General features: G+C 45.4%; 1 protein-coding gene and 1 long non-coding RNA gene across 18 annotated transcripts in view; one reads left to right on the top strand and one right to left on the bottom strand.

Moving 5' to 3' along the window:
- The first annotated feature begins 203 nt into the window (after positions 1–203).
- The window catches only part of LOC148390313 (uncharacterized), a 139312-nt gene continuing 117971 nt past the window's right edge, over positions 204–21544 (top strand). The window contains exon 1 of the long non-coding RNA XR_015861392.1: positions 204–360. This is a non-coding gene — a long non-coding RNA (uncharacterized LOC148390313). The remainder of the gene's footprint in view (positions 361–21544) is intronic.
- The window catches only part of ptprt (protein tyrosine phosphatase receptor type T), a 109301-nt gene continuing 108463 nt past the window's right edge, over positions 20707–21544 (bottom strand). For all 17 annotated transcript variants that reach the window (XM_088390571.1, XM_088390555.1, XM_088390557.1 and 14 more), the window contains one exon: positions 20707–21544. The gene's annotated coding sequence lies outside the window, so the exon portion shown is untranslated.

Here is a 21544-nt window from a genome sequence, read left to right as displayed (position 1 = left end):
GGCTTAGAATATAGAATTATTAGAATTAAAGAATTAGAATTATTAGAATTATTAGAATTATTATTAGAATTAGAATTATTCTGTCTTAGAATAAGCTTAGAATTGGTTAGTCAAAATTTTGGATGTCCCCACCCTCACTCTTGATAGCTTGGTTTAATTGCTGTACTGTCAAAGTTACTGACTTTTCAGTTACTTTTTTGCTTGATTTATAAGAAAAAAAGTCCCCAATTCAATTATGTCTACTCTTAATTCCACTCTTCTGAGACACTGTTCATAATTCCTTGTATACAGATTGCAAAGTAGTCTTGTGTTAGGAGGCCGCTGATTTGAAGACCTGCATGTTTCCAAGACCATGGACAGGTATGATTAGTTTGACATCTGTACTGAAGATTAAAAAAAGACACCAGTAAAGGCTTACGACACGGTGGCTCCACACACTGTTGACATTTTATTTCTGTTGTAGACTCTACACAAATGACAATGACAACGTTCAATATGCGTGCTCGTGTGATTCATGCAGAGGGCCCTCAGGAAGACTGCTCTGATAGCGCTGGTAAAAAAAAAAAACCTCGTTCCTGTACGATTGCTTCATGTTCGAAATGTGCGACTGACATGAGATGCATCAAGGAAAAACTATTTTACAGGTAGTCATGTTTTTTTTCCCCATATTCATATTTCTTTTACAGATTAATCCCAAGGTCTACAATGGGTGGTGCCTGATATACATCGAGTTCATCTTTGTAGAAGCTGTTGGCGACACGCACAGAGGCCACGGATGATGAAACAAGGACCGCAATGGCTTTAAAATTAAAACGGGCTCCAGCGGTGAGTAGCAAAGAGGGCTATCAAAAGCCCACAAGAGAGTGATGTTTATATTGTTGTGTTTCGCCGAGCTGGTTGTTTTGTTTGATATGTCCTACACAAAAGTATATATTTATATTGTAATGTAGTTTTGTTCTGTTAAATAGCCCCCATTATTTAATCCTGTATGTGTCACAGATTGGATGGAGCAGGGCAACCAAATGCAGCTTGGACCAGGGTTTATTCAGCAAAACAAACTCATAGACTCGGCAAACTGACATGACTAAACGAAATAACAAAAGGACTAACCGACAGGGATGCGAAACAAAGGACGTGAAGACATTAAAACAACAGGAACCAAAAGACATCAAGACAACAACAACACACACAATGATCCGACAGGGCGTGAGGGGCAGACAGGACTTATATCATCATCATCATCGGCGGTCACTCGTAGTCGAGTATGACGGTCCTCCTTCCTGGTCTTTGTGGGTCTTCAGGTGGTTGAAGAGGCCGATCCTGGACCCGATAACGCTGGTGCAGTGTGGACAGGGGAATGTAATGGTGGTGGGTTTGGGTTGGGCCTGCTTGGTGGGGGCTCTCTCCTTTCTGCGTCTGCGTTTGTCTTGAGCGGCATGGTGGAGGTCAACGTTATATTGAGCGGCGCCGTCACGGACAAGGTTTCTCCACGTCGTCCTGTCTGCGGCCTTGTCTTCCCAAGTTTTAAGGTTTATGTGACACTTCTTCAGGTTTCCTTTTATGTTGTCCTTGAACCTCTTCTTTTGACCTCCCGGGCCTGCTTTCCTTCAGCGAGCTGGGAATAAATAACTTGTTTTGGGAGGCGAGAGTCAGGCATGCGGATTACATGGCCAATCCATCTCAGTTGGTTTTGGGCAATGATGGCAGTGATGGTAGACAAGCCAGCCTCTTCCAGGACGCTGGTGTTGGTGCGTCGGTCCTTCGAGCTGATCCTGAAGATTTTCTGGAGGCATCTCTGATGGTAGGTCTCCAGTGCCCTTAAGTGCCTGCTGTATGTGGTCCAGGCTTCTGACCCATACAGAAGGGTGGGGAGGACCACAGCTTTGTAGACCAGGATTTTGGTCTTTGCTTGGAGGTCACGATTCTCGAAGACTCGCTTCTGTAGCCTTGAGAAAGCCCCACTGGCACAGCTGAGGCGATGGTCAATTTCATCATCATTGGTGGCTTTAGATGACAGGAGGCTGCTGAGATAGGGGAAGTGGTCAACCTTTTCCAGTCGGATGTTATGAATAGAGATGTTTGGGGGGCGGACAGTCAAACGGCAGTTTGGTAGTGGTTGGTGGAGGATATGGGTCTTTTTTATATTAATGGCTAGACCAAGCTGTTTGTATGCCTTCGTGAAGGCAGACAGAATACTCTGTAGGTCTTCTTCCGACAGGGCTACAAGGGCATTGTCGGCCGCATACTGCAGCTCCATGATGGATATGGTGGTGGTTTGACCTTAAGCCCTGAGTTGGTTGATGTTGAGAAGTTGACCGTTAGTTCTGTACATGATTTTGACTCCGTGGGGCAGATGCTTGCTTGTATGGCGGAGGATAGCAGCAATAGAGATGGAAAATAGTGTTGGAGCGATGACGCATCCCTGTTTGACACCTGTGTCAACCCTGAAGGGTTCCGTCTCGTCTCCATTGCCGCTGAGCACTGTGGCTGACATGTTATCATGCAGTAGTCTCAGTACTCTGATGTATTTGTCTGGGCAGCCAATCTTGGATAGAACCAGCCAAAGGGCCTGACGGTTAACTGAATCGAAGGCTTTGGTGAGGTCTATGAAGGCCATGTATAGTGGTTGATTTTGTTCCCGGCATTTTTCTTGCAGTTGTCGAGCAATGAAAACCATGTCTGTGGTGCCTCTGCTTGGACGAAATCCACTCTGAGACTCAGGAAGGATGATTTCTGACAGGGGGGTGAGTCTGTTGGCCAGAACCCGAGCAAGGGCTTTCCCTATGGTAGAGAGGAGAGAAATGCCACGGTAATTCCCGCAGTCTGCCTTGTCTCCTTTCTTGAATACGGAGACGGTTAAGGCATCTCTGAGCTGCGCAGGGATTTCCTCTTCTTCCCAGATTTTAAGAAGCAGGGCATGAATGTGCTTGAGAAAGTCGGGTCCGCCTTTCTTCAAGACCTCTGCTGGAATTCCATCGGGCCCAGCAGCCTTGTTGTTCCTCATCTTCCCAATGGCATCCTGCAGCTCGTTCAGGCTGGGTGGCTCTCCCATGCTTTCAGCTGTGGGCTGTTATGGTAGTTGATCAAGAGCCTCTATCTCAGGTATAGTGTCCCTGTTTAAGAGGTCCTCGTAGTGTTCTTTCCACCTGTTTGTAATTGCCTCCTTGTCCTTCAGCAGCAGGCCATCCTTAGAGCGAAGGGGGGTTAGGCAGCGGTGGCTGGGACCATACACCGCTTTTGTGGCATCAAAGAAGCCTCTCGTGTCTCCAGAGTCAGCAAGCTGCTCGATCTCCAGAGCCTTCTTTGTCCACCATTGGTTCTTCAGTTTCCTAACCTGTGTTTGGACGGCTGCCTTCGCTTTGGCATGGGCTACTCTTTTCACCTTGCAGTGGATATCATTTTGCCAGGTGATAGATGTTAGGGTTTTCCAGGTTATCTTTATCGTAGGATTATGTTGGAATGCAACAGGTAATAAATACCTTACCTTGTCCTCCTTATCACAAGGTCGTAAAACATCCCCTGACATGTTTAGACTAGAGGACAAGGGCTCTCTAGCCAGTCTACCCATACCCCCACTCTGTTTCTCTTAATAAATATCCCCTCACAGGAAGGAGGGTTCAGACTTCATTCCTTGAACGAGTGAACTCTCCACCTGCAGGTGTCTAAAAGGACTTGCTTGTCTCCCGTGTGGTTCTTGCAAAATAAGTTAGAGTGAGCAAATCTCTAACATTTTGGTACCGAAACCCGGGATCTCTCATACCCGCCATCTGGCTGACGGAGGACGACGCGCTGTACACCGTCGACGGGCCAGCGTCCATTAGCCGGACCTGGTAAAGAAAGACCTGGGAAGGAAATTCTTCGCTGGGCCAGCATCTTAGGTCTGCCTTCATCTGACAGAGGTGGATTGACGGGACCCGGCAGTGCAACGAACCAGGGGACAAGTAAGTTAAGTTGTGTTGTGTTGTTAAACGCGTAACACGTAGAGGTGCACGAGAGCCAGCTTGGGTTCAAGTCCCAGTGGAAGAAACAGGCTAAGAAAGGCAGAGCTTCTTTTTCGTTCATCGAAGAAGTGTGTAGACTCTTCTTTGTCTGTTTTTCCGAGCTGAGGGATCTGGCTTGGGTTAGAGTCCCAGTGGAAGGAACGTGCTAAGAAACACGGAGCTTCTTTTTTGTTCATCAAAGAAGGGCGTAGATTTTTCTTTGTATGTTTTTCCAAGCCAAAGAACAGCTTGGGTTCAAGTCCCAGTGGAAGAAACGGGCTAAGAAAAACAGAGCTTCTTTTTCTTAATTGAAGAAGGGCGTAGATTTTTTCTTTTGTCCGTTTTTCCAAAGCTGTTTGGGAGGGTTTTACACCCATCCCTGGATAGGCCTGAAAAAAAAAAAAAAAAAAAAAAAGCGCTGGAGTTTGTGTGATTGAGAGTGTGACTGGTAGGTTAAATTGACTAAATAGCAGTTCTAGCATTGATCCACGGCAATAATACAGGCTAGTAATTTGTTGAAAGGTCAATTTAAACCTGCATTGAGGATCCTCAAAGACATAATTAAATAAATAAGTAATAAATAAGTAATAATAATAATAATAATATTTTTGAGACAAAGAAATTATATAACCTAAAACTACTAGAATTAAGATAACGGTAAATCTCTACCTCTTGAGAAGTACATGGCGAGTAGATTTCTTAATTGTATGCAATATATGCCGAAGTGGAAGAAAAAGTATGGAGTAGAAGGGAAGTTGAGAGTTGAAGTGTGGAAGATAGTAGTTGATGTTTTGGAAGAGAGTGTGGATAAAAAGAAAAATGGACTGAAAAAGAAAAGAAAAGAGAGAGAATTGGATTGTGCTAAAATGTGGTTAAAAGCTTCACAAGAGAGAAGAGAACAAATCCAAAAGACAAAAGATAGAAAGATGGAAGGTGATGAGGCTGAGACTATGTTTGTCAGGCCGGAAGACAATGAGGCCACAGTGCGCAGGCGCACTGCCGCGGCCACGGCTCCAGCCGAAGCTCAAGCAGAGGAGCAAGAGGGGCCTTCCGCTCGTACACAAAACTTGTATCCAAGCTTAACAAACCTGCAGCCCCCCCCCCATGTAACAGCAAAAGAAGTCGGGGTCACATTCGTAGGAGTCCTGTACAAACAAGAAGTTTGACCGCTGCTGCTAGATTTTCTCAAATTTTAAACAAGGTTGATGTATGCCCAATGATACAGGTGCCAAATCCTAATGTAGGGGAAGGCCAACTCCCACATACATATGTTTTCTGGCCATGGACTTTGGAAGAGGCAAGAAAAGCAGTTGAAGGGGTTACCTCTGTTGCTGAAGACCCAGATATATGGGCAGAGGACATGGCTGGAATTATACATTCCTATAGACTGAATGGACATGAGGCAGGAGAAGCTGCAATGTCCTCCTTGGGAAAAGACTGGGCGAAAGTTAGAGGAAATTATACAGGTAGAAATAATCAAGGGCCTTTTCCCTATCCCGTTGAGGGAAATCAATTGGGAGGGGAGTATGCAGCACAATGGAATGGTCTTGTGCAAAGAGTGCGAACTATATTTCAAAGACGAGCGAATTATGGTCATTTGGCAGGAATAAAACAGAAGCCTGGCGAAGATACTGATGATTTTCGTTTGAGATTTGAAAAAGAATTCAGGGTGCATAGTGGCATCCCATTCAATGATACAGCTGAGAGTGCTTATCAACAACAGCTTAAAAATGCGCTCCTCACTAATTTCCGCCCTGAAATAGGCAACTGGGTGAGGAAACATTTGGTGGAAGTGGATGTTGCAAGTGTGACAACAACTATGCAATGGGCCAGACATGCTGAAAAAGTGATCAAAAAAGGCAAAAGTTCTGATGTATTTCATCTAGATAATGATGATGATGAACTAGATGAAGATACAACAGTCTTCTTCCAAGGGTCCCAGCAAGGCAGAGGAAGAGGCCGACAAGGTCGCAGGCCGCCATATAATTCAAAACCCCCACGAGATTCTGACAACTGTTGGAACTGTGGGAAACGAGGACACCTTGCAAGTTCTGCAAAACAATATCAATCAAAGGGTGCAGGAAGGGGCAGAGGAAAGGCCAAATTCTCAGCATGACTAGATCCCCCCCCTTTGACCTCTGGTGCTCCTATAGAGGAAGAAATAGTAGATGTCCATACAGCATGGGACATTCTGAGTACATTAAAAGAAAAAACATATGTTACTCTAAACATTGGAGGCAGTGATGTCGAGTTTTTGTGTGATGCCGGGGCTTGTAAAACCGTGATAAAAACTAAAGTCCCAAATCTAAAGGCCTCCCAAAATACTATTTGGGTGAAATCTGCTGATGGGCAGGTACACAAGGAGAGTATCTCAAATCCAGTTGAAGTGAGAGATAAGGAAACTGGAAGCATGGCTTCAGTTTCGATTGTCCTATCTCCAAAATGTCCCATAAACCTGCTGGGACGAGATCTGATGACTCGGTTGGGAATTGCAATAATTCCAGTAAAGGATGGCATGCGAGCATGTAGAGTGAGAGATGTGGACTCATATGCTGCACAAGCAGGTGAACAGATTTGCTGCTCCTATGCCATCCCTCCTGAACGAAATCCTAAACTCCCAAACAGAATGCTGAGTGAAGCTCGAAAACAATTGTCCCAACCTGAATCAGAAATGACTTGTACAGAATTACATGTCACCATGAATATTCTCACTGATCCACAAGATGACTATATTGGAAGTTTTCTCAGCGACACAGAAGTAACTTTAACAATCACTGCTCTGTACACTGATCGCAGGTCATTTGCGGCTGCTGCTGTGCTCTTGCCCGCTCCTCAGAAAGATACAAATTGTCGGCTGTACCCCACATCTCATTGTTTAAACCTCACAGTATAACGTGGGCAGATGTGGGTTCCCGAATTAAACTTGCTGGATCTGTGACTGATTATGAGGGCAAAGGTGATGGGTGGAGCTACAGTACCAGTTGTGACGTGTGGAAGCAAACAGTGTGTGAAGTAGCTGTAGGCAGAGCAGGCACTTGTGCGCTTCCCTGACTAGTTGACATTTGTTTGAATGAAAAGGAGGAGGAGGAATTGGCTGGGCTTCCTGAAAAACTGTGGACCAAGGGCCCATCTGATGTAGGACTTTTACGATCCATTTCCCCAGTACAGATCAAACCAAGATCAGAGTGGCGTCCGAGAGTTAAGCAATATCCTTTAAAACAGGAGGCAATAAATGGGATTGCCCCTGTTATAAATGATCTTTTGACAGGAGGAATCATTAGGGAATGCTCGAATTCTCCTTGCAACACTCCCATTTTTCCAGTCCAAAAGGCCGACAAAATTAATTGGCGAATGATACAAGATTTACGAGCAGTGAATGATGCAGTGCAAACAAGAGCACCCAATGTGCCTGACCCACACACACTTCTGAACACTTTGAAACCTAATCAGAAGTTTTTCACAGTAATTGATCTCAGCAATGCATTTTTCTCAGTGCCAATTCACCCAGACTCACAGTTTTGGTTCGCTTTTACCTTTAAAGGACAAAGCTATACATACACCAGATTGCCACAAGGATTTGCTGATAGTCCAACTATTTTCATTCAAGCTATTATGGCCTGTTTGGCTGATTTTCAGATGTCAAACAAAAGCCAACTTCTAGTTTATGTAGATGATCTCCTGGTAGCCTCTGAAACTGAAGCTGCTTGCAAGGCAGACTCCTTAGCATTGTTACACTATCTCTGCAAAACAGGGAATAAAGTGAACAAAAATAAGTTACAATGGGTCAGACAGGAAGTGAACTATTTAGGTCACACTTTGTCGGCTTCTGGAAGACAGATACAAAGAACCAGAAAGCAGATTATTTCAGATGCACCGAAACCTGAAACAAAAAAACAAATGATGTCATTTTTGGGGCTCTGCAATTACTGCAGAGCATGGATCCCACATTATGCGGAAAAAACACAACCGCTGCTGGATATTGTGCATGGAGTTCCCATGACAATGACAGAAAAAATTATGTGGACACCAGCAGCAGATGATGCTTTTGTAGTGCTGAAACAGGCTCTGATAGAAACCACAACTCTTATCTTGCCAGACTACAATAAAACCTTTGTGCAAACAGCAGACTGCAGGAATGGTTTTATGACCTCAGTGTTGCTGCAGGGTCATGGCAGCAAACTAAGACCAATTGCATTTTATTCAAAAAAACTGGATCCAGTGGCTCTGTCTTTGCCAGACTGTGTCCAAGCAGTATGCGCGGCGGCGCTTGCAGTGAGACAATCTGCAGATGTGGTGCTCTTTCACAAAATGGAGCTGCTAGTTCCACATGCTGTATATGTGTTGCTGCTGCAAAGCAAAATGAACTTTTTGTCACCAGCCAGACATCTGTCCTACACTGCTATACTTCTGTCACAACCACACATCGTGATAAAGAGGTGCACAGTCCTTAACCCAGCAACGTTGATCCCGTTGCCAGGGGATGGAACACCACATAACTGTTTGGATGCTACAGAACATCTACAGCTGCCCAGAGAAGATTTAAGTGACACGCCACTTGACAAAGGGGAAAAGTGGTTTGTGGATAGATCATGTTCAAAGGATCCTAAAGGAAACAATCAAAGTGGTTATGCAATTGTGAAATTGCCAAACCAGATTGTTGAAGCAGAGAAGCTTCCTTACAACAGGTCAGCACAGGCTGCTGAGCTAATTGCACTAACAAGAGCTTGTCAATTAGCGGAAGATAAGGAAGTCACTGTATACACAGACAGTCAGTATGCATTTTCTACTCTGTTCTATTTTGCGAAACAATGGGAGCGCAGAGGGATGACAACATCAACCGGTAAGCCGGTTACCCATGCCTCCTTGTTAAAAGACTTGTTGCAGGCCATTCTTTTACCTGCTAAACTAGCTGTGTGTAAATGTGCTGCTCACACCACAGGCAGAGATGAAGTCTCAAATGGAAACAGATTAGCAGACAAAATTGCAAAAGAAGCAGCTGCATGGAGACATGGCCATGAATTTTTTTTATTGGGTTCAGAGGACACACAACTCATAGATAAGACTGTGCTGACAGATATGCAGGGCGATGCTCCAATGGTGGAGAAACGAATGTGGACGACAAAAGGTGCAATAGTGGATACAGATAATATCCACCGCATCAATGACAAACCTGTTTTACCAAAATCACTTTTTAAGGCAGCAGCGCTTGCGACACATGGGCCTTGCCATGTGTCGACAGGAGGGATGAAGACCATCATAGATCAACAATTCACTACCTTTGGTTTAGATGCTTACTTAAAAAAAAATTGTAAAGCATGTCCTGTTTGTGTGAAACATAATCCACAAGGAAACATGAGACCTAAGAGAGGCTCATTTCCAAAACCCTCTTATCCATTTCAAATCATGCATATGGATTTTATTGAACTCACACAAAGTGGACCTCACAAATACTGCCTAGTGATGATTGATGCATTTTCCAAATGGGTGGAAATAGTTCCATCCAAACGCGCAGATGCCTTAACAGTGGCAAAAGCCATCTGCAAAACCATCATACCAACTCATGGCATCCCCCAAACCATTTACAGTGACAATGGTCCACACTTTGTGAACCAAGTTGTGTAGAACATGGCTGTACACCTTGGAATAACGTTAAAAAACCACTGTGCTTGGCATCCCTCGAGTGCAGGCCTGGTTGAACGGGCAAACTTTACCATCAAAAGCAGGTTGAAAAAATGCATGGAAACAACAGGCAGACCTTGGCCAGAGTGCCTCGACTTAGTGAAGCTCTATATGAGAATTACTCCCACTTCAGAAGGACTAACACGTTTTGAAATCATACATGGGAGACCATATAGACTACCAGTGTTCCCTGCAGATTTGCAAAAAGCAGATGAAGAACAGACCTTGGCAGATTATCTAATCAGGACGCTCAAACTGAAAGATGTGTCCAATGCAAATTTACTGCCGCCTGATCTTTCCTCCTCACAGGTCGACAACCCCATCAATCCAGGAGACTGGGTCTACATCAAGGTCATCAAAAGAAAGAACTGGGCCAGCCCACGGTGGGAGGGATCGTTTCAAGTTTTGCTTGCTACTCCCACGGCGGTTAAAATTTCTCAACGGGCCAGTTGGATTCACCTCAGCCACTGCAAGTTGCAGAGAGTGCTGGACCCCTAATTCGGAGTGGTGGGGATGTCCCGGTGTCTCTGCCATCCTAGTAGCAACGGGGCTCCATATGCCAGATGGATCCTCTGCTGCGTCATCTGAACAGACCAAATGACAATGTTGCCCGTGGTAAACGATGGTCACATGATGAGAACTTTGAGGACTGGTCATGGGACCCCAGAAACCCATACGAAACCAACACTTGGTACCGGTATGTCAGGTTCACTGTGAGAGCTCACACACAGGAGGGATGCTATGTGTGTTCGAAACTCCCCCCTTCTTCCACGCAAGTTCGCTTGGAGGCCAGAGCAATGAATGTCACTGAAGCAAAATGTATGGCATCCATGGGAGGAGTTGGATATCAGCACCGTGCCGTCGCAGTCAAGGATGCCGACCCTTACCGCCCTGGACTTGCTGACGGTGCCTGTGATCAGCTATTCTGGACAAATCTCAATGTGACTGTTAAAGGACGGACAATACCACAAGTGGCCTACACAGAGAGACCAGCTGGAGTGAACTACACATGTTACATCCTAGGTAACAAGACCCACGTCTGCATGAACGACGACTGCTCTCCAGGAGGAAACAGGATGGGAGCTCTGGACATCACCGATGAGTGTCAAGATAAGAGAGCCATTTCAGGTGGTGAGGGCTCTCCAACCAACATGGCTACACCATCGAATGGAACATACTTCATACAGAATGGCTGGTGGCTTTGTGGTCACAAGGTTTATCCGATGCTGCCCGCCAACTGGACAGGAGTGTGTGCACCAGTGTGGGTGACAGACCACACCTACAGGATACGACATCATCAGTTGACAGGAGCACATAACTCTTCTGGACGTCGACGCAGGGCAGTTGCAACCTTTGACCCTCATGACCCTATCTGGGGTGCGAACGTTCCAGATGACCAGAAAGTATGGTCCGTCGCAGACAAAGTTGTCCTTGCGCTCTTTCCTCAGATTGGGGTTGGGAAACTATCGCTCTTCATCGAGACACTGAACTATCGTTTTCAATCCTTTGTGAATCTCTCACTGCAAGTCAACGATGGACAAAATAGAGAGATTCAGGCTATTAGACTGATGGTCTTGCAAAACAGGATGGTTCTGGACTTGTTGACGGCAGCACAAGGTGGTGTGTGCCACATCATTGGGACTTCCTGTTGCACATACATACCAGGAGAAAATGACACCCACATCAACGACGCCATGAATTCGCTGAAGAACTTACAGCAGGCCATGTCTAAAGACAAGGTCCCACATCAGTTTGATTTCTTTTCATGGCTATTCTCTGGCAACTGGTGGCAACTGATGTTGAAATTGCTGTCTCCTGTGCTTGTTGTGCTGGTGGTGTTGTGCTTGTTTACGACCTGCGTTATCCCATGTTTGAAGTCTGCTGTGTCGAAGTTTGTGTCCTCTACTGTAGCCCAGGTTCATATACAACTTCTTAGAGATGACGGATGTGATGACAATAATGAAACGTGGATTGCGTAGATGCTGTTCTGTTGAGCATGTTTTACAGAAACTTGATGATTTGACCATCGAAAATGCTTCGCAAGTGATGGATACAATGATGTACTGTTTCTGTGTTTTTCTTTTTATTTTTTTATTGATAGCATTCTGGTCGCCTTAGGCAAAGGGACCGTGTAAGAATTTTCCTGCTAATAACATCTGGCCAGCAGGTTTTTCGCTTACACAATAAGTTTGATCTGGGGTATTGAGGTGATGCCTCATCTTCACTGGGAAGTGTTGCTATCATTGTTTGTTGTTTTTTATTTTTCCTATTCTTCTTTCTTCATTATACATATATGTGTGTTTTTTTTCTTACTTGTCTTTGTTTGGGGTAGCATAATCATATGATAAATCAGGAGGGAGATGTTAGGGTTTTCCAGGTTATCTTTATCGTAGGATTATGTTGGAATGCAACAGGTAATAAATACCTTACCTTGTCCTCCTGATCACAAGGTCGTAAAACATCCCCTGACATGTTTAGACTAGAGGACAAGGGCTCTCTAGCCAGTCTACCCATACCCCCACTCTGTTTCTCTTAATAAATATCCCCTCGCAGGAAGGAGGGTTCAGACTTTATTCCTTGAACGAGTGAACTCTCCACCTGCAGGTGTCTAAAAGGACTTGCTTGTCTCCCGTGTGGTTCTTGCAAAATAAGTTAGAGTGAGCAAATCTCTAACAATGAAAGCTTGCCGCTTGTTGTTAATTAGGTGCTGGATCTCAGTGTCATTCTCATCAAACCAGTCTTGATGTGTCCGCTTTTTGTGCCCAAGGATTTTTTTGCAGGTGTTCATTATGGTAGTCGAAAGTGTGCTCCAGTGTGTTTCAGTACCCTCTGGGTAGTGGTTGGGCAGCGCTGCACTAAGAGCCTCCTGCAGCTGTTGTTGGTAGGCAGTGTCATTCAACAGCTCGATGTTAATTCTTGGCACTGTCTTTTCTGCATCAGTTTTTTCCGCATTAGGCGGATGGACATGATGGAGCGAATGAGGCGATGGTCGGTCCAGCAGTCGTCTGCACTGGTCATTGCTCTAGTGTTTAGGACCTCGCGGCGGTCTTTAGAGCGGACAATGACATAGTCGATGAGATGTCACAGTTTGGAGCAAGGATGCATCCAAGATGTTTTGAACTTGTTTTTTTGACGGAAAAGTGTGTTGGTGATTGTTAGAGTTTTCCAGGTTATCTTTATCATAGGATTATGTTGGAATGCAACAGGTAATAAATACCTTACCTTGTCCTCCTTATCACAAGGTCGTAAAACATCCCCTGAGATGTTTAGACTAGAGGACAAGGGCTTTCTATTCAGCCCACGCATACCCCCACTCTGTTTCTCTTAATAAAATATCCTCTTGCAGGAAGGAGAGTTCAGACCTCCATTCGAACATCGCTGCACGCACAGCGACGAATGGACTCTCCACCGGCAGGTGTCTAAAAGGACTTACTTGTCTCCCATGTGGTTCTTGCAAAATAAGTTGGAGTGAGCAAATCTCTAACAGTGATGACCAGGTTGTGTTCTGAGCACTTGGTTAGTAGTAATGTGCCATTAGAGTTTGTGTTTCCAACCCCTTCTCTCCCCAGCGTACCCCTCCATAGGTGGTGGTTTCGTCCCACTCTGGCATTGAAGTCTCCAAGCAGGATTAGCTTATCCTCCTTGGGGACTTCCGATAGGACTTTGTCTAGGTCAGCGTAGAAGGCCTCCTTAACTTTGTCCTGTGCATCAAGTGTTGGTGCATAGGCACTAATGACCGTGGCCATCTGATTGTTGGCAAGCATCAGGTGTATGGTCATTAGGCGCTCGTTAATGCCCACAGGGAGTACATGGAGGTGGTTGATGAGGCGGTTCTTGATAGCAAAACCCACACAGTGGATTCTTGGCTCAGTTGCACGTTTTCCTTTCCAAAAGAAAGTATATCAACCTTTTTCCTCCTTCAGCTGCCCCTCATCTGCCATTCGGGTCTCGGAGAGTGCTGCGATGTCGATCTGGAACTTCCTTAGCTCTCTGGAGATGATGGCAGTTCGCCTTTCAGGTCGATCACTGGCTGGGTTGTCCGTTAGGGTCCGCACGTTCCAGGCTCCGATGTGTACATGTTTTTGTTTCTGACCGCGTGGTGGTGATCCCTCTGGATGCGGTATTCCAGACAGGATTTTGTGCGGCAGGCTATGTTTAGGGTACCATTTCTAACCCCCTCCCCTAAATGGGGTGAGCAGAGTGGATCCTAAATAGAGCTGCTCAGTCATGGGTGCAGCTGCCGAGAAGCTCTTCTGCCTCAGTCCAAGAACTTAACGACTGAATCTAACACCCACCGCCTGTGTGCCAGGTTGTGGCTAGGGGCTGCCAGATCTCACTGTCCTGCCCCTGTTACCACTTCCTGATCGCCACAGGACTTTGTTGTCCAGGATGTAAAATGGAATAGGTTCCCTTCAGGAGGACACCTGCGCGTGACGTCTTTTAGCGTGGGGAGACTGATGCGCCTGCAGCCACCACACGGTCCATGGCAGAAGGGGCCGGGATCCAATGGCATGGGTCCATGACGATTGGAGACCACCTTCTGTTGCAGCCTTCATCCGCCTTCAGTGCCGTTGTGACTCACAGTGTCATCCTCCGCCACTCCCATCGTTGAGGTCTTTGGATCGCACTTTATCTGGAACCTCCTCTTCGACCTTACCGCCATGATTGAACCTACCAGGAGCCGAGACTCCAGACGGCATCGCTCTTAGGTTCATCGGAACACGCAAGGCTCTCCAAGGTGGCGATCCATGGAGAACCGGACTTATATACACGACAGGTAACAATATAAACGACAGGTAACAAGAGGCAGGTGAGAATACTCAAACTAATCATGGACACACAGGAGGGGAGGGGCGAGCACACAGACAGAAACCAAGACAGAGACACATAGTAACACGGCTGGGGACGAGACGTGACAGTATGTATATTTTTACAATTTTAAACATATGATTTATAAACATTTCACATTTGTATTTGTGATGGTTGGATAATGTTTGAAAAAATGTTTTTATTTAGGTTCAATTATCGTTTTGGTTAATTTTAACATCAAAAGGTGTATTTATATCTGCAGGTAACATAAGTATGACTGTTACTGAAACCTATTTATGTATTAAAAAATGTAAATTTTCCCACCCTGGACCATCACTAATCAAATGCATTTTCACAACATCCTGGAACTACACAAAGGTAAGGATCACAGGTTAAATGTATTGAAGAGAACCTCAATGTTGATTAGACGTCGAGATGTTCAAATGATCACAAGCTATTAGCGCAATTAGCGCTAATCGCGCTAATAGCTATTAGCCATCATTCGAACGTCTACTCAATAAACGTCTAAAAAAAACTTTCACATATAGACGTCTAATAGACGTCTAATAGACGTCTAAAAGACGTCCATGCTATAGACGTCTATGGCATAGACGTTTATATTTGTTACACTTTTAGACGACTTTTAGACGTGTTTTAGCCGAGACGTCTGGTTAGCATATAGACGTTAAAATGCTCGCAGGGTGGAAGTTGCATATGTCACAACCACCGGCTTTAATGTCAGAAAGTGGAAACTCTCACTTTAAAGTGACTTTGAGAAAAAAAGTCAGAATCCTGTCACCCCCCCCCCCTTTTTTTTTTTTCTTCCATCACTGGCCCTAATCCTCTTCCATTCAAGAGAATGTACAGTAGTCATTTACAAAAACAGTCGAAACCTGAAATGGATGCAGGGAAGGATGGATGGATACTTTCACAGCATACTTTTGGCTTGGTTTGTCTCTTCTCGTCTTTGATAACCAACAGGGGGCAGCAGTGCTCTGCTGAACGCTTCTTTTGCGCTTCAGCGCCATCGTGCTCCTGTTTCTGACTCAAATTTTCTTTTTGTATCCAAATTCAATAATTGTCATCATAAAAAAGATCATCATCATCATCTGTTTCACTATGACAGGAATGATAAGCAAGGCACAATTAAGTTGATTGACAAAGTGTAAGGAAAACTAACCACCACTCTGCAACTCCACTAACCAGCTTTGTCTTTGTGTGCGTGTGTGTGTGTGCGTGTATACGTGTGTATTCTTCGTCACTTTGCTCAGCACACATTATGCGTCCTTCAAGCATTACTAAGAACGGAGCTTCATTTCAAATCTTAGGCCGTTTCTGGCCGTAGAGCCTTGCTCGAAACCTCGTCCTGGCCTGGAAACCTAAAAACGTTGACCGTTGTTTGACGATGTCACAAACTTCCAGCCCTGAGGTGGCAACAAAGGCTTCGCTGCCGTCAAACTCGAGTTTTCAACGAATCGCCGTGGAGTTCCATAAGAAAACGGAGCGGGTCTCGCCGGGGCCGCTCCTCTTGCGGGTGCGTGCATCCAGGAAGCTTGCTTTATTTACACCCCCCTCACTCCCGCCGCTCGGCAAACATGAAGGTGAGCGTCTCCGAGGACTCGCCTTGACAGGCGCCGAATCACGATGAGCATGTAGCGCCGCGGAATGGCTGCCCCCGAAGAGATCCGGACTTTGATGTCTCGCACAAAACGTCATTTCGGGTGCCCGCAGTGACAAACCGGCACGGGGACTTTCCCGGGAGACTTTGGACGTTTGCTCACGTGTTCGCGCTGCTGAGTGTGCAAGGGAGAAGCTGCCGATGTTTGCTGGAAAATATTTTTTCTTTTTGCCGTTTTTATGTTAATCATGCGGCGATTGATTTTATGAAGCTTTCGTATGGGGATGGTAATTCAGTGGACCTCCGCCATTTACAAAAGTGAGCCAGAATCACCTCTGGCGCGAAAGTTGCACTCGTCGAGAACTTTGTGGCTGGCTGGTTGGGACTCGGAAGCGTGACTTTGAAAAAGTGACAACAATGTTACTTAATATCAAGGATGTTTGCAGAGCATACGTGTATGGAGGCTCTGCTTCTTGCCAAAAATCACAGAGAACAACAACCACGTGGTGCTACAGTAGTCTTCAGTTCTCAAGAATAGACTGGTGTGTCCGCTTGTCACTTTGCTTTCCTGGCTCCTTCTGACATTTCAAAGAAAACAAACAAAATGACGTGAGCTGTCATTGTTTTCACTCTGCGTCCGGAGCGTCCCGTTTGCCTACAATAGCTACGCCCTTTGGATTATTGTAATGGGGCCGGCTCATGTGATTAGCCGGCTAGGGGGCTCTCCATCCGCCTTTTAACCCCCCCAAACCCACGGACAAAGTTAATCCGGGAAAAAAAAACAGATGCCAAAAACCCTCGATAATCTCCCATTGTGGCTCAGAGCGGCTAATTGATGTGGCCGTGGTAAATGGTGGCAAAATGGCAGCAAAGAAAAAGGAAACGGCCGACGCGTTGATGTGCCGCTTTGCTGTCGTCCACGTCCGAGCGGCCAACTTCAGCCGTGCTCTGCGTTTGTCCAACTCTGCCACTGGGAAGAGATTTGCTCCAATGAAAGCGCCGCCGTCTAAGGCAGTGGTTCCCTTTTGTCGGTTGCTGAGCTACCCCCCCACCCCCGCTTTCAGATTCAAGCATCTCGAACTTTTATTGTCGTTGCCTTTTCTCAAGTCATATTTCACAATTTGTTCGTTTCAGCATAACCAAAAAAAGCGAAAGACGGACGAGTGCCAAAATGCAGTACTACGCTAAAACCAAGAAACAATGTTCATGTGTGGCTGGGATGTTTTTCACTTTTTGGTTGATTCTGTTTGGTTCACATTGGGGAAAATATCCTGTGTTGTTTGTTTGTAGTTGTGGTGACGCTTTGTTGTCTTTTTTTGTTATTGTTGATTTATTGCTTTTCCAAAAATCGTTCTTGTTTTGTTATGTTTCTTGTTTGGTTTTCCTTTTCTGTTTTGCATCGTCTAAAATGTTTTTGGTTTTCTGAGTTATTTTTGTACTTTTGGTTGTTCCATTTTGACTTGTATTCTTATAAGCTTTCTGCATTGTTTCCAAATGGATCTTATTGATTGTTTGTGTACTGTATTTTTTGCATCATTCCAAACTCCTGAAACTTCAAAGGCCAAACGGACAAAGAAAAGTCATGCTCCTTGGTCCAACCAAAAGCGCTTGATGAAATTTTGACACCAAGTTTGCGCGCCATGGCTTCTTCTTCCTTTGCTTCTGCTTCTGCTTGTTGGTGCCGCTGACGTTTGTGGAAACAATCCCTATGTGACGTTAGCTCAGCATCAACAACAAAGAGTTAACATTGCGAGTGAAAGCGATATGCAACAAAAGTCCCAAATCTGCCCGCTGAGCTTTTTGTTTACAGCACGTCAGAAGTGAGCGAGCGGCTAATCTGTTTAGTGTGATTCGGCGGCGGCCATTGTTCCCGGCTAACGGCACAAAGGCGCTTATTTACGGACACACTTAATTTACTAAGCGCTTAAGCCGGCCCGGCCGCTAATGTAGCCGCTAAGCGGAGCGTCTGGACGTGGCCGTGACCCCAAAGAGTGCAGGCTAAGTGCGAAGCTAAGCTGCCTTCAACCCTTCTGTGTCTGACCAAGTATGTGCCGCTGATCAGGATGAAGGCCACAAAAGCCTTTGCACCGCTTCGGGCCCGAGGACAGCCACCAACCATTTGGGATCCTCATGGGAAAGAACAACAACGACCCGAACAACAACAACAAGTGAAAACCTCGAAGAAAGAGGTGGAAAGGCATATGTGGGCCTCATGGTGGTTTTTGGGACATTTGAATGTTCATTCATACTCACCCGCCTTGTTGTATTTTTACTTACTTTGTGATGTTTCTGAACACGTTATATGCCGTTATATGCAAATAGTACTGTATGGTATCAGTGGCGAATATTTGGGGATTTCAATAAGGCACCTGGGACAACTACGGGGGTCCTCAGTACCCAGACGTAGTTGACAGTGAGCGGGAGTTTCGCCGGGTTGTGACTGTAACTGCCGCTGTTGTGTGTGTTTCAGGTGCGTAAATCTGTTGAAAAGTTGATGATCAGAACTTGTAATACTGTTGGTAGTCTGAGCTAATTATTGATTGAGAATATGATACATACGGTTGCGGTTGTACAATGTATAATTTTGTGTATAACATGGACAGTGTGATGTTTATAACGTATTCTCAGTACCCGGAGGTAGTTGACAGTGAGTGGGAGTTTTGCCGGGTCGTGAATGTCACTGCCGCTGTTGTGTGTGTTTCAGGTGAGTAAATCTATTGAAAAGTTCATGATCAGAACTTGTAATACTACTGGTAGTCTGAACTAATTATTGATTGAGAATATAATACATACGGTTGCGGTTGTACAATGTATAATTTTGCGTTAATCATGGACAGTGTGATGTTTATAACGTATTCTCAGTACCCGAAAGTAGTTGAGAGTGAGCGGGAGTTTTGCCGGGTCGTGACTGTAAGTGCCGCTGTTGTGTGTGTTTCAGTAAATGTATTATTTTAACAACAAACCCCGCATGCGTGGAGTGATTCGCGTCCATGCGTGCGACAAACATTGGAGGCACCGCTGGGATTTAGTGACGCGCAGCTCGCGCTAGAGATCGCGGTGGAGCGCGCGCGCACATGAGCACGCCCTACGTCATTGAAGAGGAGTAGAGTGAGCGAGCAGGGGGAAGTGAGAGGCGGGATAAGAGAAAGATGGATTTGGAAGAGTTGGCAGAGATTGTGACACAGAAGATGTGGCTTTTAAAGGTTGATCCGCTGAAGCAAGTGTGTCTAGTGGCCAAAATCCAAAGTGAAAATGCCACCTCGAGACGAGCGCTCATTCGAACCATTACAAAGACAATAAACACCGTTATTAATGACAGAGGATGAAGTGGCAACACGTTACCTGAAAAAAATACTGAGACTCACTGAGCAAATGCAAAGTATTGAAAAGAGTGGTGAGGAGACACAATGAACACCACACAACACGGTGATGATGCACATGAGGAAGTTAGCTTGGAAGAGAAATAAACAATTTAGCATTACAAGATGAAGTGAGGAGGTTAAGTGAAATGATGAAGGCTTGGATACCGCCCCACCAAAACGCGATGTCTCCAGCTGTGAAAGAACTTCCTGAAGTGACAATCAGACAACAATTCAATATTTATGGACAGATTGGAGAAAAGGGACAAAAAGAAAGGCTCTCCTACACAAATTTGATGCACCAGATTGATAGAAGAATTAGTAGAGGACACGGTGAGGCTGAGATCATTGAAGCAGTGATAAAGGCAATCAGCCCAGGCTTTAGTTTTCGAGACATGTTCGAAATCAAAAGTGACATCACCCTTTCCCAACTCAGAACCATTTTGAAAGGCCATTTCAAGGAAGACAGTTTCACGGACCTGTACCACAAACTTCTGAGCATCACCCAAGACCACCGTGAGTTTCCTCAGAACTTTCTCTTTAGAGCCATTGAAGTAAAAGAGAGACTGCTACTGGCATCCCGAGATGGCGGATCAAATGAACAGTGTAGTACTGAGCTTGTTCAAAAGAATCTTTTTAGATCAATTAGTACTGGGCTGTGAAGTGATAACAACAAGTTTCAGCTGAAACCTTATCTAGATGATCCGAGAGTATCTGATGAAACTTTGATTGACAAAATGAATGAGGCGGCTATCGTTGAAGTGGAGAGGCAGACAAAAAGAAGGAAAAATGTGGGAAGCAAAGTGTCAACAGTGAGGGAAGTGCATACCGAGACGCCAGCCAATCGACCATGCCAGCCTACAGCTGAGGCCGGAGTCAGGGTCCAAGAACAGTCACCTGAAGTTGTAAAGCCAAAGGGTCGAAGAACACAACCCAGTGAAAACTCAAAAGAGTCAGAACTTCAAGAGACTGTCAGGTTGCTACAAGAAGACATGGCTGAGATTCGAAAACAATTAGCTCACCAGCAAGGGCCGGCTTCAACAGCAAAACCAAAATATAGATTTAAGCGGGGATGCAGAGCATGCCAGGAACAAAACATTGGCGACCAGTGTGATCATTGCCTGAGGTGTGGGCAGTCAGGACATTTTTCTCGAGGCGGTTGAGGGCAGAAGCAATACGGAGCAAAATCAGATAGTAGAAATGTAACCAGTCAAACAATCACCTCCCAAACAACAAAAGATACAGCTCAAAGCAACACCAAGAGATTCAAGAGTTTTTTATTCGCCATGTTTGAGCGTGCCAAACAAGGAATTTGACTTCGGTAAATCACAGCCTCAGTTCAACATTTAGGTGACTAACAACAACACTCAGGACATGTGAAAAATGGCAGATATTCTCAAACATCCCCTGATCTTAAACTCCCAAGAGGGCAAAGAAAAACTTAAAACTCCAGCTAGGGGAAATGAGAAACCTTGAGAAGAGACCACAGATAGGAGGGTCCCTCTTCTAGGATGACCAGGCTGCAATGGATGCAGAGAGGACACATAGTACAAACAGTGTAGACAATTCAAAAAAGGTGTGGAGAGCAGGATGTTATTGCACAGAAATGACTCTGAGACTCTAAGAGTGGTGTGAGTTCATCAGAGCAACAGCCTGGGGGAAGAAGCTGTCTCTGTGTCTGCTGGTTTTAGTGTACAGAGCTCTATAACGCCGTCCGGAGGGGAGTAGTTCAAACAGACTGCAACCTGGGTGAGAAGGGTCTGTAGAGATGTTACTTGCACGTTTCCTGGTCCTGGACAGGTACAAGTCTTGGATAGATGGGAGGTTGATTCCAATTATCTTTTCTGCAGTCCTTATTGTCCGTTGCAGTCTGTGCTTGTCTTGTTTGGAGGCTGATCCAAACCAGACAGTGATGGAGGTGCAGAGGACAAACTGGATGATGGCAGTGTAGAAGGTCTTCAGCAGCTCCAGCGGCAGGTTGAACTTCTTGAGCTGTCTCAGGAAGTACAGCCTCTGCTGGGCCTTCTTCCGGACAGAGTCTATGCGGCCGGTCCATTTCAGGTCCCGAGAGATTGTGGTTCCCAGGAACTTGAAGGTGT

Source organism: Syngnathus floridae, chromosome 11 (genome assembly GCF_059516105.1).
Source record: "Syngnathus floridae isolate MCC-2025c chromosome 11, RoL_Sflo_1.0, whole genome shotgun sequence".
Taxonomy (NCBI): Eukaryota; Metazoa; Chordata; class Actinopteri; order Syngnathiformes; family Syngnathidae; genus Syngnathus; species Syngnathus floridae.
This window is presented reverse-complemented; position numbering and strand designations above follow the sequence as displayed.